Source organism: Mastigoproctus giganteus, chromosome 4, assembly GCF_048544385.1.
Source record: "Mastigoproctus giganteus isolate SK-2022 chromosome 4, ASM4854438v1, whole genome shotgun sequence".
Lineage (NCBI taxonomy): Eukaryota > Metazoa > Arthropoda > Arachnida > Uropygi > Thelyphonidae > Mastigoproctus > Mastigoproctus giganteus.
In genome coordinates, this window is record NC_143578.1 from 242,282,165 (window position 1) to 242,288,164 (window position 6,000).

Sequence of the window (6,000 nt, forward strand, 5' to 3'; positions counted from 1 at the left end):
CCCCTAGCATTGTCGCTGTTGTGGGTAACATTGCATCAGGCAAGCATGTATCCAATCACTGCCTGCAATAAAAGATATTTATTATTATTTTGCTGAGGATATCTGTTGCTTCATAGGATGCAGTGATTACTTTGGGGCAAGAGGGGTGATGTCAGCAGCAATTCTTCTGGTGTCTGATGAAAGTAATGACATAGCAGTTCGTGGTAAACTGAATCACCTAATGGAGAGTTGCAGAACGTGAGATAGCGGTCGAAATTTTGGACTGCTTCTATTTTGTTAAGTAGACTGTTGGTGTGAGGAACCCAGATGGGTGAGCTGAATTCAAGGATTGGCAGTGCTATGATTTTATATAAGATAACAGCGGACCTACAGTTTATGTTAATTTAGGTGGTCCTGTTGATAATTCCTGGTGTTTTGAAGGTTTCCCTAGTGATTTTAAGGGCATGGGCACAATTTAAAGAAGAGTCAACGAATTGGTGTGAGAAAGGTGTGACCAAGTCGAATTAATGGTGTATTTATTATTGAATTTATTAAAGAAATTATTCAGGAACATTGAAGCTGCTGAGAATCGATGGTCCTTCAGAGCCGAATAGATCTTGAGGTCATCTGCGTGTAGAGCAACTTTAAAGTCTGAGATTGATGAAAGAAAGAAGATCATTAATGAAAACTATGAAAAGCAGAGGACCAAGGTGGGGGGGGGGGAACCTTCAGTACTCCACTTAGTGGGATAAAGGGGTCTTATTTCATTTGGTTGATGATAACCCTCACGGCGAGTTGCATAATATAGCCCCGTAGCCATGAAAGCAATAGCTCGCAAATATCTAAAGTTTCTCAATTAGCTCTTCATGAGGGACCTTATCAAATACCTGAGAGATGTGTGTTTAAACAGCTGCAACTTGAGGATGATGATCAAGAGCTCCAGAGGTATATTGCCAGAAAGGAAGCAAATTGGCGATCATGGAATTTTCCAAGGCAGAAAAACCATGTTGATTGGATCAATGAAGAACGGATGGCCTGAAGAATTCGAAGAGATGTACTTACTTCTCTATCAAAGAGTTTTGTTTTGCAAGGTCTGCAATTAGACACAACACAGCATACTTTTCATCTTTCTTTGAATACTGGAAGTATGTTAACCTACTTCATATGAATTTGTCCGTGTCCTAACGGGTGTCATCGATCCAGATCCATCGATTGGTGGCATTGTTATGGTGTGGCACTGGGCCCCTAGATACCACTGGAACATCTATACGCTACTAGTTATCTGTAAATTGTTTCTGTCCCTTCATAGCTGCGGTGTATCCATTTGAGGATGGGTTCTTCCAGCGGAAAATGCGCCTTGTCGTATGGGTATAATTTTATACAACTTATTCTGGGGACATGACAGTGAATTCGGCCTTCTGCGGTGATTTCCCCAGTCAGCAGATCTCGATCCAGATGAGGTAGAACCTCTTTGGAGCACAGATCCGCATCCGTCCAAGCTGCAGTAACTGTTGGAAGCAATTGAATCAACACCGACTGCAATCTCTGGAACACGTTCACTTAATTGCACGCTTTCCACACTTGGTTGAGCCCCTGTCACACAGACTGCTGTGAGTACTGAAAGAGATTTCGGGTAGGCGAACCCAATAAAGTTAGGGTACTTTTTAGAGTTGATTCTGTAGAGGTTCCAACAGGGATTGGTTGTACTTTAAAAAACATGGAACCAATCGATGTTGGAATCTCTTTTTGAGCATGAAAATGAAATTCAAAGCGCCGAACTCTTTGGTCAATGCAACGTCAAATAAATATTATAATCTTTCTCTCTCTCTCTCTCATCTTTCTCTGATGGGGGAAGAAACCTGGAGTGCACCTCCGAAGGGAACATTGCGATTGCGTGGGGCCTGCTAACTCACAGCTGAGCACCTCACAGACACGATAGTCGGTGAGCGCCACTTCAAAGAGCACGAGACGATGTGAAGACAGATCTCGCAATTTGCCCCTGTTGCGCTCCCCGGGTAGACGAGATACGCGCTGCACCTTCGGAGAGATAAAATTCCATCAGATAATAAAATTAATCCGTTTATCCGCGGCGATAGGGTCGTACCGAAGTCCGTCTGCTGCAGCGATCTTCACCTTCGCAACGAGAAAGTTTTTAATCCCCGCAACGCCATGACCTCCATCGCGGAAGCACGAGCGGTAATGAAGCGTTATCTGCGATCAAATACGCAAATTGGGGTCGTTGGCGAATCCCTCGCCGCACAAGAATCGACCGAAGCGGGGAAACGAGATATGGCGGCCATTTGCAATAAAAATGTCAACCGACGCTGTTTGTTGCGCAAACAAGGGAACGATAAGCCTGCTCGGGGAGGGGGGAGACGAACAGCTGCGGTTATTCTCGGGATGTTTTAAGGTTCGCGAACTTCAGAACTGTCGGGGAACGTGCATTAAATTTCGAAGAGGCCTCGCTGTTCCCTCACGAGAAAGGGGCTTTTATACTACCCGGGGCATCCCTACCCCGTGTATTTTGGTACTTGACAGCACTCGAGCATTCCCTCTGGAAGGAGAGGAGTCTTTGCCACTGGTCGAAAATGTAGCGTCAATACGAAACCCCTGTTTACCTCCCACCCCCACCCCCACCCCCGAAATGCGAGGTAAACAATTTGTACATTCGATATCGCACAAGAGCCAGTCTGGTGAGTATGGGCTTGGCACACCCAGGGTCCTGAGCTGGATATCATCATTCTTCTCTTTCTTGGTGATTCCCTTCTACTTTTGTCTCTCTCTCTCTCTCTCTCTCTCTCAGGATAACTTGGAAAATTTTTTGGCTGGTCCAACATAAGCCTCAGACTTCCTTGCACAATATTTTATTTTTATTTTTTTATTTTATTTTATTTTATTAATAAAAAGATACACAACAGGTAGCCATTAACAGTGTATCTGAGATCAGATCAATAAACATAATAACAATAATGTGAAATCCTACAGGACGATAAACATTGATATAGATTCAAACAATAAAAGCATATGTACAAAAGAGGATTGTATTAAGTTAAGTTACCGGTAAAACAAGTAATAATTAATCCGTTAGAGAATAGAAAAATAATATAACAAATAATAATAAACTACAATAATTAGATGTGAGCTAGTCACTTTGCAGTTTAAGTGAAGAGGCAAACTTGTGGATGGAGTTCATCAGTGATTGGGAGTTGTCAAAGAAGTCAATGCGAGAGTCATTTGCTGATTTGCTGATTCTGTTCAGTGGACTGAATTTCATTAAGTCCGTGTTGGCAGAGTCAAGGCGAAACGGTGTAAGGTTCCTGACTTGTCTACAGGGAGCATTGAAGTTTATTTTACTCAGGATATCAGATGCTTCATAAATTCCAGTGATTGCTTTGGCTACGAAGGCGATGTCAGCAGTAACTCTTCTAGTGCACAGAGGCCTCAGATGAAAGTAATCACACAGCGATTCATAATACACTGAGTGATAGAATAGAGGATTGCGGTACGTAAGGTAACGGATAAAGTTTTTTTGGACTGCTTCAATTTTGTTAGTTAAAGTCTTTGTGTGAGGATTCCAGATGGGTGAACTGAATTCAAGGATTGGCAGAACAATAGTTTTATAAAGGATAACCGCATATCTGTAGTTTTTGAACTTGTGTGTGTTCCGTTTGATGAATCCCAGTGTTTTGAATGCTTTGCTGGTGATTTTAAGGACATGGGCATCGAATTTAGCACTGCTGGAAAAGAGAATCCCTAAGTCGTTAACTTGGTCACACCTTTCGATGATCACAGAGTTAATACTATACTCCGTATTCATTAGTTGTGGAGATCTGCAAGATGAGAAAGAGATAACTTTGCACTTCGAGGGGTTAGCAGACAAGCCATTCAGAGATAGCCACAGAGAGAATTTATTGAGAGCACGTTGAAGTTGTTGAGAATCGGTAGTCTCCTTCACTGCTGAGTAGATCTTAAGATCATCTGCATAGAGAGCAACTTGAACATTGGAGGTGTAGATGAAAGAAGGAAGATCATTTACGAAAACAATGAAGAGAAGAGGACCTAAGGGAGAGCCTTGTGGTACTCCGCTTAGTGGTATAAAACAGTCTGAGTTCACTTGATCGATGATAACGCTCAAGGAACGATGCGTAATATAGCTGCGTAGCCATGAGAGCAAAGGGTCACGGATGCCATATAGCTTAAGTTTTTCCAGAAGTTGTTCGTGCGGGACTTTATCAAATGCCTTAGATATGTCTGTGTAGACTGCATCAACTTGCAGGTGGTTATCAAGAGCTTCAGAGGTGTATTGCCAGAAAGGAAGTAAATTTGTGACTACTGACTTGCCACTGCAGAAACCATGTTGATTCTGATCGATAAAAGGCTTGAAGAATTCGAAGAGATGTTTGTGCACTGCTGTGTCGAAGAGTTTAGCCAGGCTGTTTTGCAAGGTTATGGGTCTGTAATCAGATACGTCATTTTTATCACCTTTTTTGAAAATAGGAACTATATTGACCTGCTTAAAGTGCTTAGGATACTTCCCCAGCCTGAGAGACAAGTTGAAGATCCGCAGTATGAGGGGTTTCAATGTAGTGACAGTCCTTTTCCAAAATAGGCCTGGAATGTTATCTGGGCCTCTAGTATAGTCATTTTTCATGCTTTTTAATGCCGAGTTTAAATCTTCATCAGTGATAAAGAGGTTAATGAGGATATCATCTTTAACAGGTGTGAAGTCAGGAAATGAGGCAGGTCTCAATGTATCATTTGTTTGAATTCTAGAAAAGTGTTTGGCAAACTCTTGAGCAATACTGAATTCGTCAGATAAGAGAATTCCATCTGCGTTTCGGAGTTGTAACTTTCTACTGGTTATGTTCTTATGCTTCATGAAATTCCAGAATGGTTTGATATCTCTGTGAGTAAGCAGACTATCCTGAACTGACTCTGTATACATGTTGTAGGAGTTTAATATGAGAGTTTTCACTTCTTTGCGGAGTTGGCTGAATATTTCATAGTATTGACTGTCACCTGTTTGCTTATATTTGTTTCTGTAGAATTCTTTGGATTTAATTTTACGTATTAGTTCACTATTATACCAGTGCGGGTAGGTAGAGCGTGCGGTAAGATGGGATTGAGGAACAATGTCAGATATAACTGAATGGACACAGTTAATCAGGTTGTTGGTGAGCACATCGATGTCATCCATAGCGTCAGCGAGCTGCTTGTCTACGTTTCTTAGAGCTAGGTTGAGCAGAGGCCAGTCAGCCTTTCTGAAATTGAATCGAGGAGTACGGGAGCTGCATTTGAAGTTATGAGAAGTCACTGTGATGTCAAAAGTAATTGGTGAATGATCCGAGTGAAATATGGGGTTGTCGGTGTGAACATCTATATGAGTAGAGGAAAATATTAGGTCGAGGTAGGCATTTTCTCTGGTTGGAAAGTTGCAAATTTGTTCCAGACCATAGCTGTGAAGCATATTAAAGAGAGCCCTAGTCTGCAGTGATGGAGAAGAAGATTCTAAATTGGCCATTTGACAGTTAAAGTCACCCAAAACCATTGCTATGTCGGCAGATTGAATTAGTGGGAAGATTGATTCCAGCGAGCTTTCTAAGTACTGGAGGTCTATATTAGTTAAAGGAGGTGGAAAATAAAGCAATACTATTAAAACCTTTAACTTGCCAAGATGAAGAAGGCAGTATACTGATTCAATATTTGTGAAATTTGATGCAGTTTCACAGAGTATATGGTTAGAATGTATAATAGCTACTCCGCCTCCACGAGATCCTCTGTCCTTTCTATGGATTGTATATTGTCCATCTATAATCTCCTGATCATCAATATCAATGGAGAGCCAGGTTTCAGTGAGCAGGTAAATGTCGTAAATATGTGAGCCTTGGATTGCTCTGAAGTGGTTTAGGTTGCTAATTATACTCCTGCAATTCTGAAGGTAAACACTGAACAGTTGGGATCTGGGGATTCTATGACGAGAGGAGAACGTAGTATGTGTAGATAGCAGGGTATCTGATTGCT